Source organism: Hirundo rustica, chromosome 18 (genome assembly GCF_015227805.2).
Source record: "Hirundo rustica isolate bHirRus1 chromosome 18, bHirRus1.pri.v3, whole genome shotgun sequence".
Classification (NCBI taxonomy): domain Eukaryota; kingdom Metazoa; phylum Chordata; class Aves; order Passeriformes; family Hirundinidae; genus Hirundo; species Hirundo rustica.
The window spans coordinates 2,177,724-2,190,976 of NC_053467.1; the positions used below are offsets into that span (position 1 = coordinate 2,177,724).

A 13,253-nucleotide genomic window follows, 5' to 3' on the forward strand; every position below is an offset into this window, starting at 1 on the left:
ACTTCCCAAAAGTCAGCCCCACTGACTCCATCAGGAGTTTGGCACTGACGACATTCCTGGCTCGGGAACGCGGCTCAGCAAAGCCAAAAAGAACAGACTGACCTATTAAACCTTCTACAAACAGCACTGCAGGAGCCTTTTCTATTCCCTGAACGTTTGGCAAACCTCGAGCAAGCATTGGAGTCAGGCTGGATTCTAGGAGCTGGCAGAGCTGGGGAGCTGCTTTCTGCTTTGAGCTGGTTCGCTCCCTCCAACTCTGCACACACTCACAAGGACCTCTCATGGTATCTGAGACTGTGGTCACTAAAAATAAAGCAGACAAGAGGAGCTGTTGGACTGGAAAGCAGCTGGTTTTAGGTTGCAAGGGAAGGCACTGAAGCATTTTTCCTTTCTTCCTCTGCCTTCCTTCTGCTTCTTCATTCCTCAATTCCCTCTTTTCTCAGCCCAAATCCCTTAATCTCAGTGCTGATAATTGTAATTACTCTAATACCTCGCCATCTGAGCAGCTCAGAAATGTCCATCTTGGGCCAGTCCCTTTTGTGGTGCGGAAGAATGAATATGAAAAGCACATGGGCTCCTCCAGAATTTTAATTTAAAACAAATATGGAGCCAGGTCCAGATTAATGACATTTCCACCAAAGGCTGCCTTTTGCTGGGGGTTTCTGAATCCAAGTTGGTCTCTAATCAAAGAAGGGAAATGATGATGGGGGGTGACAGCTGGAAGAGCTGATGGAGAAGGGCTGGATTTTCTCCAGGCTCTACTGTTCTGACCCACACCCAGAACTGTGGTTAACAAATCAGTGATTCCCCCACTTCAGCTGCTGGACTTCGGTAAAACATTCAAGGATCATGGGTGGTCAGCACAGAAATCACTGCACAGCCTCTTCCAGGGAGAAATGGCACACAAAAAGACAGCTCATATAGCGACAGTGAGAGCAGGGGCTGTGGGGTGGGAAATCCTTTCCCAGGGCAAAAGAAACCTGATTCACAAGCAGCAGAGGGATGATGGGCCTTGGGAGGAGCTGACAAGCTCATTAATGCCTGAAGTGGGTCAAAACTTGGAAGTCTTTGCAGGTCAAGTCAGGGTGGGAATTAAAAAGCAGCGTTTGCAATCTGAATTTGTACTGCTCGGCACCTCAAGTACACAGGACATTGGCTTTCCAGTCATGTACCCAATTAGTGATTGTAATTTTTAATTAATTTCCTTAGCAGTTCTTGAAGGACCACAAATTTGTCTAACAAGACAACCCACTTACTGTACAGCCCAGCGTGCTTCTGACACTGCAGATATTCAGGGCTGGCTCCCTTTTTTTCTGTCTCCATAGCAGTGACTCCGGGTCCACCAAATGTACAACAGGTGAGAGAGGTTTGATAGAAATGTCAGAGCCAGGAGTGGATCTGGTTAAATTTCTCCAACTTTCAGACATTAGCTGACTTTCTAATTTACTTCACACGGAGTTTTCTTTGCTCACTCCTACTAGATCTGGGGGGGAAACGCTCTAACAGTTCTTTAACCACCAGTAAAGCATTAGTGAGGTACAGTTTATCAATAAAAAGACCTTTGATTGAGTATATAAGTCCAGGAAGGCAGCCATCAGTGATACCCCACACCATCCAAGCCCAGGAGAGGCTGGATACGTGGAGCATCCTCACCTCCCCCAGCAGCTGCTCCTGCACATTTGCTGCCCACAGCAGTGGGGACATGGAGCCTACAGCTCATGAAAACCAGAAGCAGCTCGAGTAGAAACAAACGCTCTAAGCTGAAAACCCAAAGCCTAAGAAAATCTCCAGCCCAGGATGAGAACGAGGTGACCCACTCCGGGAAGAAGGTGACCTGTTTTTACCCCGTTTCTGATGGTTCTGATCCTCCGAGTCCCCGTGCAGCCGCACTGTGAAATCCATTTGAAACATCAGAGAGAGCCTGTGCATCAAACTAAAACGAATTCTCCTACACACCCAGCCCCCTTTCAGGCCAGCTAAAGTCTCCTGCTTTCTCTGCTACACCATTTCTCTGCCCTTTGGCTCGGCAGCTCTCGCTCTTCACGGAAATCAAGCAAGCATTTGATTCCCTTGAAAACCCAAATTGAGATGCTCGGGTTTATTTTATTCCATTTTCTTAAGCCCAAATAGAAAAATAGGCTTATACACATAAATTTAAAAAAAAAAAAAAAAAAAAAAAGAAAGAAATAATAACCTGCCATTTAAATCCTGTTCAGTCAATTAGCTCAGTGCCTCGCTCTGAGCTAATGCGATCGTCTTTCTTTGTTTGCTCCTATTTATACTGCTCTTTAAAGTTCATTAAAATCACTGCTGCTATCTCACACAGAACAACTGTTCAAAACATCAGTGTCATGCAGTCAAGAAATTTATGCTTTGAAGTTCCCTCCTTTACTCATTTTTATTCGGCTTTTTTTCCTCTCTTTTCCTTTTTTCTTTCTTTTTTCTATGCTCCCCCCTCCCTTAATGACTAAACCAGTTTTATGCTCTTCACAGTTATTCCAAAATCTGTTCCTCCTGACACGGGGCTGATACATCATTCCCCGCTCATAACCCTTTTTCGCATTTTCATCATTTCTCCCCTCCCTCGCTTTGGCTCTCTGCTAAGTCCATCACAGCTTTGGTTTTATATCCTCCTCGCTGTATTTTATAGCCCAGTAAAACCTAGAAAGCTGCCTCAGAAAAACGCACACATGGCAGCCCTTTGATGTTTGTGTTCGTGTGGCAGCTTGCTGGGACGTGTCAGCCCTCTGATGGAGACAAAACCCCGCAGAGCCGCGAGCTCTGGGAGCATCAGCAGAGCCAGGGCAGGGACAGGGGGACAGGGGGACAGGCGTCCCCACCTGAGATAAATCACCTTTTTGCCCCAGTTTCCCCCCTCCACAGCAAATTGTTGCTGGTTTTGCAGTGTGAGAAGCTCCACGGGACAGGAGATGTTGGCTTCCCCCAGCGTGTCACCCCGGGAGATCCCTGCTCCCCTGCACGGTGCCAAAAGGCAAAAGGCAGCATCTCCAGCCAGGGAGAGCTGCTCAGCAGTGACAGACAGCCACAGCAGAGCCAGGCCCAGGAGCAGGTGGAGGATGCTTGTAAGGATAATGGGGATTTGGCTGTGAGCTGGCTGGAGCAGGGTGAGAGGGCAGCTCCACTGCCCTGTGCCCCAAGAATGGTGTTTGACAGTTCTGCAGCAAATCGCTTTTCCCATCCGGCCAGTCCTGCCCCTCCTACACCTGCAGGGAGCCACGGGACAAGGCTCCCAGTGGAACCTGGAGATTATCTCCACTCTGGCCAAGAACAACGTGTTCCGCTGCCATAAATCCATCCCAATGGAGAGAAAGGAGCCCACCCCAATTCCAAACCTTTCCCTGACTTGCAGCAGGGTCCCCCCATGCCAGAGCTAGGACAGGAGCTGCTGCCCCAAAAGGTTTAGTGCCTAAGCAGAACTCAGAGGAGTGCCTGTTCTAGGGTCCATAATTAGTCCAAAATTAATGAACATTAACAAGAGGATTACTTTCAGAGTGGTGCTGTGCCTGGCAGGTAACACTGCCTCTCCTGGGACCTGCACAGAGGTTCATAGAGGATTGGGAGGAGAAATGTGGATTGATTCTGCATGTGTCCATCAGGTCCAGATCACAGACTGCCCTGTTTTCACCAGCAGCCTGCTCTCTCTTCTGCTGGTCTTATTTTCAAGGCTTATAAAGACAAAATAGCCTGCATGGTTATTCAGGAGCACATCAGTAGATAATTTTAGCTGCCTATGCTCAAATTTTGTTTTGAGCAAAACAGTTAAGAACGCTGCTCAAGCTGTACATAGATCACTCTGTAATTTTGTACCTATGCCCTTTAGAAAGTGATATTTCCCACTCCCCCAGAAGAACTGGAGAAACTTCTGTACTGAGAATGAGCAGAAGACCTCTGCCGGGAGCCAGGATCAGTTTTCAGCCCGCAGCAATTAACGAGTGCTGTAGACCATCACTTAATATGCTACAAAGAGCACTGCCAAATCTCAGGATTATATCTGGAGCTTTACTCTCAGGTCCCCTGTGTTTGGAAACATGTGATTCCAAGAAAATCTCGGCTTTAATTTATTTTTTTTTTTTTAAATGCTCTTCTAAATTTTACGTCTGCAGAGAAAATCCCAAAAACATGAACAGTAAAGGCCATCAAAAGCAGAACAAAGAGGTCTGTATTAATGTATTTATATTTTTTACCTTTTTCTTCTGGCCAGTCTCTGGAGTTGAGGACCTGTTTTGTGATATCTTGGTGCCACAGTGACCAGTGGATGCTGTGTAGCAGTAGTTTTAAAAAGAGTTCTGGCCCCAGCCCCAAAGGTCAGCAGGTGGCTGTGACATTTCACCACCACAGTGCACAGATCAGACATCACCCCACCTTTGCTGCGGCTTTCGAAATATGAAAACACTATTTTCACCTCTAAACCCTGGCTAACGCAGGCTGGGGGATTCTCTGATGTGTCTTAGCTGAATGCAGCAGGAGTTGAACCGCTCCTGGTGCCCAGGTTCTGCCTGCAGCTCCTTCAGCTCGTTCCCCTCAAGTCAGGTAAGAATTTGGAGGTCAAAGTTCCCTTTGTGGCGAGCTGAGGAAGCCCTGCCTGGTGCCAGCTCAGGCAGACGCGTGCCAGCCATGCCACGCTCAGCCCTCCCCACGAGTGGCTGCTGTCTTACTCCTCTGATGACAGCTTGGGAGCAGTAGAGAAATCTAATTTCTCAACATCAGATTTACGGCTGAACTGGGCCCCTCTGACAAGGGAAGGCATTGTGCTTATTCAAGCTGATCAAGAACCTGAGAGCAATTTCTATGGGGGAAAGAAAAAAAAAAAAAAAAAAAAAGGAGTCTGCTTTAATAGAAAGATATTGAAAGTGAACTCACAAATTGCTTTGGGTTTCAGGTGAACAAAGCACATGAAGGATTTGATTTTCAGCTGCTTCCCCTTTCTACTTTCCCCAAAACCACACTGCTCTCAACAGGAATGTGGTACACAAACAGCTCTAAGAGCCACAAGTCACTGCCCAGACCTCTGTGCTCCTCATTTTCACACAACAGGGAGAGTTGCTGGCATTTGATCCAGCTTGTACATCCTCCTGGAAAAAGTGCCTCCCACACAATGCCCAATAAAAACTCGGTGCCACCTATTACACGAGATTTCTAAAACACAGTGATACAGCAAGAAGGCAGCAAAACACATCTCCAGGAGCTCACGTGGGCCAGCACAGGGAGCAGCACCCATCTCAGCAGGTTTGGAGGCCAAGGGCATCCAGAAAACCCCACAGCACTTGGAGAGACGAGGCCAGAGCTTGCCCCCTGTACAGCACACCAAGGGTTAACAGCAGAGGGCAATCAGTGCACTCGATTTAGGACAGCTTTTACACAGCTAATTTGTCTGCCTTCTTGAGAGGTTCTCCACCAGGGTCTTGACCAGGAGCCTGAGGTAGGGGGTGGACAATGAGCAAGGTTTTACGGGGTGAAGAGTCCCAACCAGGTATGCACCCCAAAAACCCTGGGGAGAAATTCTGGGTTGAAATGCCTAAACCTGCAATGGGGTGGGAAGGTTTCTGCTGTGGTTGTGGTTCCCTGGGTTGTGTCCTAAATGTTCACCACCCTGGTTGGAGGCCCAGGATTCAGACTCGCTGACAGTGAAGGTGCTGATGGGCATACAGAGAATTTCCAGGCACAGTGCAGCCCTCCTGTGATCCACTGAGCTGTGCAGCCAGCAGGGACAGACCCCACAGCTCCCTCTCCTCGTCACTGCCCCTTGCTAACCTCCCAAAATGATATGTGCCACCCAAACTTGCAGAAAAAAACCCAGACTGATGGGTTTGTCATGGAACATCTCCAGGTGCAAAGGCAGATAACAATTCCCTGTCTCCTCAGATACCAATCCCCTGCTTCCCCTCACCCTCCATTTGCCAGTGCAAGGTGAGTTCTCTTCCAGCTCCACACTGATCCTGGCAGTCACTTGGCCATGCTCAGTAACCACAGCACAAAAAAAACCCTTGGTGGGTGTTCACAGGCTCTCCCAACCCCCCCCCAGCTCCTCTGAAGGACTCCCCAGCAGCACAGCTCTCACACAAACCCCTACTCCAGGACACAGAGGTTTGCACCCAGTAGCAACACTAAAAACAGGATTTTGGGGTGTCTAGACCAGGCAGGGCACGAGCTCAGGAGCTTCTGGTAAGGAGCCTACACGTGAGCTGAGCAATGCAAAAGGAGTAATCAGAGCTAACACTGCAGAAATATCTCTGAGAATATTCATGCGCTGAGCTCCTACCACGGTGCTTATAAAGCCAAAGCCGGCAGCACTCCAGACAGAGCCACTGGGGAACGGCGCAGGAATGAGCAGGCAAGGCCCCTGGCTCACACAGGCAGGACATAAAGCAGAAACACACAATTCATCCCGCTCCAGACTGGGCTGGACTTCTCCCTTTGGCTGGTGGATTAGTGGCCACGCACAACGCCCCTCACAGCGACTCTCAGCTTGTTTCCCGAGGAATTGATTCTGTTTGCAGTTTCTCGTACCTGCTAACCTCTCACAGGCTTCAGCTGCTCCAGGGTAAGGGCCAGGCTGAGCCACGTGCCACGTGCCCTGCCAGTCTCTCTTCATCTCGCGCCCTCCTGTCATCCTGCTGCTGCTCGTGGAGGCAACACAGAGAAAACGGATGGGTTTGGATGCCCAGCTCCAGTGCTCCTTTCTGTGGGAAAGAAAAATCAGCGAGAATGTTAAAAGTGGGAATTTTATTCGCTTGAATGCAAGTTCAGATGGCGCATCGGAGCCAGCTTGTCCAGGGGACTTGCATGTGGCTCCAGCCCTGCCTTGGGCATTTCCAAGGGCCCCAACTGTTCGTCTTTGCAGCTTGAAAGACCTTTCAAAGTAACTTTTGAAACCTCATAACTGCTTCCAGAGTCCACACATTCCTTCTGCCTTGCATAGAACTCGAATAACCCCTTTAAACAACAAAAAACCAGCAAGGGAGCACTCAGCAGCAACCTGACAAAAGCTAGAAAGCCCTTGTATTCTGACAACCTCAGGCCAGTTTCTGGGAAGAAGGCAGGTTATGGACACAAGGAAAGGGGTCCCACAGCAGCTATGAAGAAAGAGACTCCTGATTCCAGCACAGTAAGGTGGCCACGTCTTTTTGGCCCTGCTGAGGGCAATTCCCTTGGCTCCTGAGCCCTCTTTCAGTAGACACAGTGCCTTTTCCATACACAACTCACAGAATTCACAGAATCACCAGGCTGGAAGAGAGCTCCAAGATCATCGAGTCCAACCCAGCCCCAACACCTCAACTAAACCCTGGCACCCAGTGCCACATCCAGGCTCTGTTTAAACACATCCAGGGATGGTGACTCCACCACCTCCCTGGGCAGATCATTCCAGGACTTTATTATTCTTTACATTTAAAACTTCTTCCTGATACCCAGCCTGTATTTCCCTTGGTGCAGCCTGAGGCTGTGTCCTCTCCCTCTGTCAGTGCCGCCTGGAGACAGAGCCCAACCCCAGCTGAGCACAGGCACCTCTCAGGGAGCTGTGGAGAGTGATGAGGTCACCTCTGAGTCTCCTTTTCTCCAGGCTGAACAGCCCCAGCTCCCTCAGCCCTTCCTCACAGGGTTTGTGCTCCAAGCCCCTCACCAGCCTCGCTGCCTCCTCTGGACGCACTCAAGGGTCTCAACATCCTTCCTAAACTGAAGGGACAGAGCTGGACACAGCGCTCGAGGTGTGGCCTGACCAGTGCCAAGTACAGGGGCAGAATGACCTCCCTGCTCCTGCTGGCCACACCACTCCTGATCCAGGCCAGGTGCCCTTGGCTTTCTTGGCCACCTGGGCACACCCTGGCTCACATTCAGCCGGCTGTCAACTCATCCCATCTCATTCTCCAGGCTGCCCCTCTGCCGCACACCCAGCACGACAGAAAGGATGAGCGTGGCCAGCGGTTTCCGATGACAAAACCCCTGCACTGACACAGAGAATGGACCTAGATGTTTCATGGCAGTCCAGAGTAAAAACACTTCCCAGCGCTACTCATAAAAGGAACACGAAGAACTGCTTTTCAATGTGATTCTCCTATTTTTCCCTCCTTTCACTTTTCATGCTCCAGAGAGTGAATAACTTCAGATTCGATGGAAGAATGGAGAGAAGGACACCAGGAATGAGTCACTTATTATTGCTGCCATTCTTTTCACAGAGTTTTCCTCCCTTTTGAACAAGGCCCTGGCTGGTTTCCCAAGCAAGAACTGAGTGAGCTGACCGTCCATCCATCTCTTTTTAAATTACTTCTGTACTGCATTGAATAATTGTACCTCCATTTTACTCCAGGGCTAAAGGTGACTAACTTAAAGGTGATTATCTTTTGTTAATGGCCTGCATTACTGAGAAGGATCTCAGAATTACCTTTGTAATCCTTCCCCACACTTTAATGTTGCTATTATTATTAATACTGCTCTTTAAAACATTTTTTCTCCTGTCATGTGGAAGCAGCAAGTGCTGCTTCTCAAGGAGGTGCTGGAAAGGATGCCAGATACCATCAAGCAGAAAGAACTCAGGGCATCACATCAGTTTTAAAAGTGGTGGGGTTCAAGCCCAGTCACGAACGAGAGGCATCATTTGATCAAATTGATGCAGAATGGCTGCAGCCAGGTTTCCACAGTCGATACGGATATCACCGATCTGGGAGCATGGAAGATTTCTACAATATGTTTTATCTCTTAAATAAACCCATTTTCACCCTGCTGCCCCACTGATGGCCCTGTGGGCACTTGCACTGGTAGCCTTTCTTTCACCTGCTCCACTCTGGAATGCCATCCCAAATCAAGAGTTTGCAAGCCCAGCTTCAGATCCAGCATCAGTGACTGCAGGTTTTTCTCCCCTCAGGTTTCAGAGGAGCTCATCAGCGTTGCCCCAGGAGGATCTCTGCCCAAGGCAGGTCACACAGGACTCCCGAAACACCCCATCAGGAAATCCCAGCACACCATGAATAATCTGTATTAGGCTCACATTTTTCACGGCCCTGACTTTCTGCAGTCTGCCCTAACAAATCTCATTTGCCAAGCTTTCTCCGCATTGTCTGCTGAACACTGAGCCCCAGCATTGCTTGATAGGTGTGGGAGAGCACTCAAAGCAAGGCTCTGCAAGGACTCTCTGCCCAGCACCACTGCTTGAGCACCCTTTCACTGAAGAAATGTAAAATCTAAACCCTGCGTGGTGCAACTTGAGGCTTTTTCTCCTTGTCCTGTCTCTTGTTCCCTGGGAGCAGAGCCTCACCCCCACCTGGCTCCACCTTCTCCTCAGGGAGTTGTGCAGAGCCACAAGTTCCCCCTGAGCCTCCTTTTCTCCAGGCTGAGCCCCTTTCCCAGCTCCCCCAGCTGCTCCTCATCAGATTTGTGCTTCAGCCCCTTCCCCAGCTTTGTTGCCCTTCTTTGGGCATGTTCCAGCTTTGCCCAGGCATTGAAAAAACCCAGCTCTACAGAGACAGGGCACCTGAGAGGCATTTTTAAATATTTCATTCCATTATCAATCTCATAGAAGGGTGAGAACACAAGAGACGTAAAACTCAATGCCATTCTATCAAAACCCAAACTATTTCTTTGTTATGATACCTTATATATGCTTTTCAGCCATAGCTTTTTCCACACCATGTTGCTAATACTCCTAACACCAATCACCGATTATTTTACCCCATGTGGTCTCGCTACAGTGCATCTCTCACAGTTCTGATTGTCCAAAATATCTTCTCTCTTTGCAAGGCCATCATTTGGAACTTGTTTATTGCTCGATTTCTCTCTCAACAACGTCTTCTCTATTCCATTTCCAAGTCAGCACACCTCATCTCAGAGTTTGCACACAGATGGACAAGACTCTGTGAGCTTTCAGTCAGGCTTTCAGAATCCTCTACAAATCCATTCCTCACATTTTCTCCAGGCTGAGCCCCTTTCCCAGCTCCCTCAGCTGCTCCCCATCATACCTGTGCTCCAGCCCCTTCCCCAGTCTTTTGCCCTTCTTTGGACACATCCCAGCTTTGCCAGGTCAGGCTGGGGGATGAGATTGTGTGGGGCTACTGAAGCCACGGGAAATCCAGTTCCACTGCCTTCTCTGACCTGGATCTGGGCTGGAAACCAAAATCATGTGTGAGAAATACAAGAGGCCAGCTCCAGAATGAAAATGTCCCCCACCAGGCACAGAGCCAGGCTCTGCCATCTCCCCTTCAGCCTCCCCATGCACAGGGAGCCAGGGTGAATATCTGCCAAAAAAAAGAGAAAAGACCCCGTAAAAGCAGCACCCTGAAGGGAAAGGAGCTAAGGGAAAGAACCCCAGCCTGAAGAAATCAAAGGCAGCAGCACTTGGCAACGCAAAATCACACAATTTGAGGAAAGCCCACGTGTCCCCAGCCCACAGTGGCTCTCCAGGGAAGGGAGAGCCCCACTCCAGGCTGGGAGCACCTTCCCATGCCTGATGAGTTGTGCAGTTATTTAACAACTCATCGTCTGTCACTGCTAACAGCTTTACACATAGCCAGGACTTCCTCAGCTTGCTGCGCACCTCGTGGCCACGGCTGCCAGCAAATAAAGGTTCACCCGTGGCTGATGGCCTCGTTCCTAAGCAGAAATTCCACTCTGGGGCTGACTACAGAATATTTAAGATTAATCATCGCACTTGTCAGATGATTAAATCCACTCAGCATTTGGCCTCTCCTCTTGTCATAACCCATTTATATTGAAATCATCGGGGCTTGCCCTGCCCATAGCACTGGATCGTTCAGCAGAGGCTGGGCTCAGGTGGATAAAGTGCTGCTATATATCTCAGGCCTGAAAATCACCTTTCAGCTTGCTTCCACCGTAAAACCTGCATTTTTGTGGCCTGCAGTCGGGCCAGGGAGATCTCCAGGATGTTTGTTTAACTGCCCAAAACAGTGAGGCAGGCAAGAGAGCCAGTAACACAAAACCCCATTCCTCATACTGGTTTTCAAGTCGGGTTAAGCAAGTCAAGGGAAATGGTCTGAGAGGCAAGAGGGAAGAAAAATACATGAGAAACGACATGTAAAAATGTCTCTCTGAGAAAACAGTGCTTGGTTCTGAGAATAAAAATCTTACTAGAGTCAGAATAGTCCTTCCCTGAAGCAGAAATTTTTCCAGTGTTCCCATAAAAATGAAAGCCATAAAGCAGATTTTCAATTCCAAAGCATACACATTTTCAACTGAAAAGCTTTCAAATGTAAATAGTTCTGTTGAGCCACGATGGTCTGGCTTTGAGTTACCGCTAAAGCGTGGATGCTTGTTGAAAGCAGCAGATTTATTCCACAGAAATTTGTATTTAATTAAAATACTTCTTTTATTTTTAATTTTTTTTTAAATGTAGAAGAGTTTTGGCAGGGAAGTTAGAGACGGGTTAGCTGTGGTAAAGACATATGAGTGTGCCCAGGACTGACTTTTCTCCCCGAACGATATCTGTCCTTTGGCTTCAACGGGACATTGCCCTGCACAAACGTGGTTTTAACCCTCAAACACCTCCACTAGCTCCAAGTCTGACACCCAAATATATTATTACTGACAGGAAATCTTCAAGCAGTTCACTAACTCAGCTCAGCAGCTACATTTTGGTAAGTTATCTAAAGCTGCAGAACCTAGAAAACAACGCTGAAAATCTCAAGAAATATTCCCTATGAATTCCCCTGGAGCTTGTAGCGAAACCACAAGAATAGCTTTTCTTCAAGGTATTTGGAAACCTCAGCTCCCAGCTGGATTGGAGAAGGGCGGAGGCAGAAGGAAATGAAAATCATCTGGGGAAATGTTCTAAGGCTGCTTAAGGCCTTGTGGAAGCCTCTGTCTGGATTTGGGTGAAAGAAAGAGGCAAGGGCAGCTTCAGGAAGTGAGTGAGATCAGAGGCAAAGATGCTGTTTGCATTTCAGCAGAGAGCTTCGGCAATCTCGAATTTCAAAACGGCTGAGAAAGGTGAAATTAGACCAAAGACCGTCCCACCAGCGGCTGGGATGGTCTGGAGTGGTGAAAGCTCTAAAGCAGCTGAATTTAGAGGTGGATAAGGATGATACCCAGCTCTATTTCACAGTCTCACCTCTAGTCTTTCACCTCAGCACAACAAACATGTTCCTGTCCAAACTGAACAAACGAGCAAAATTCCCTCCAAAGAGGGTGCAAATAGAGAGTTGAGTCTTTTCACTTTAAAAAAAAAAAAAAAAACACCTCTCAAATTACTGCATGCAGGCAAATTACAGGTAAAGGCTGCCTGAACTACCTAATCAAGGGCTTTCCTGGCACCAGAAGTCAGATTCCCAACATCCACATGGGGTTTCTGGGAGTTTTGGCAGCTTCCACCTATGGAACCATCACTCAGGATAGAAAAGACCTCCAAGGCCATCAAGGATGCCACTGGTCGGCACCAGCACCACCTCCAAGCTTCTACGAGCTGGCTGGATCACCAGAAGCATGCTGGCTGAAAATAATGTGAATTACGGGTCAGATGCAGAGCAAATATTTTGATTTACAGAGTTGAATTCTGGGTGTTCAAAGTCCCTGTGCAGGTGGGAAGGAGCGAGGAGGGGGGCATCTTCTGCAGCTCCCTCCACCTGGCAAAAGAAATCATTCAAGGCCAGGCAGAGTGGGCTGAGGAGCGGCTGAGGGAGCTGGAGGGGCTCAGGCTGGGGAAAAGGAGGCTGAGGGGGGATCTTCTCCCTCTCTACAGCTCCCTGAGGGGAGGGTGGAGCCAGGTGAGGGTCAGGCTCTGCTCCCAGAGAACAAGGGACAGGAACAGCCCTGGCTTGCCCTGTTTCCATCCAGAGCTGAACCCACAGAGGAGCTGCGCCATCTCAGCACAGTCCCTTGTTCCTGGGCAGCTAGTGGTGGGAACAGCTCCAGAACTTGCTGCACATCTCACATTAACCATCCCCACCACGGGCAAGACAGAGGAGCAGCACCAGCACCCACAACTCCCAGCGATGGTGGGAGGCCACAAACTGTCCCCAGAAGGGCTGGCAAAGCTCCCATGGAACGATCCCAGCTCACACTGGGGCAGATCTGACTTTGCTCCTGCACAAGACAGAGCAGAAAAGCATGAAAGCCTTGCTCATGAATCACTGTCGGCCTGTGACGAGGGTCGTCCAAGCTGCAGTGAGATTAACTGCTCCAGCCGTGATTCCCTCTCCAATCCCCTTCCTGTCCTCTCCAGAAGTTGAAGGATTTGGAAGCCATAATCCAGCAAACGTGGCTTTTCTCTTCCTTTAACCTGACGGTATTTC

General features: G+C 48.9%; 1 long non-coding RNA gene across 1 annotated transcript in view; it reads right to left on the reverse strand.

The window, feature by feature from the left end:
• Positions 1-13,253, reverse strand: part of LOC120761042 (uncharacterized) — a 36,077-nt gene that overhangs the window by 5,600 nt on the left and 17,224 nt on the right. Inside the window, exon 2 of the long non-coding RNA XR_005703540.1 lies at positions 6,529-6,701. This is a non-coding gene — a long non-coding RNA (uncharacterized LOC120761042). The remainder of the gene's footprint in view (positions 1-6,528; positions 6,702-13,253) is intronic.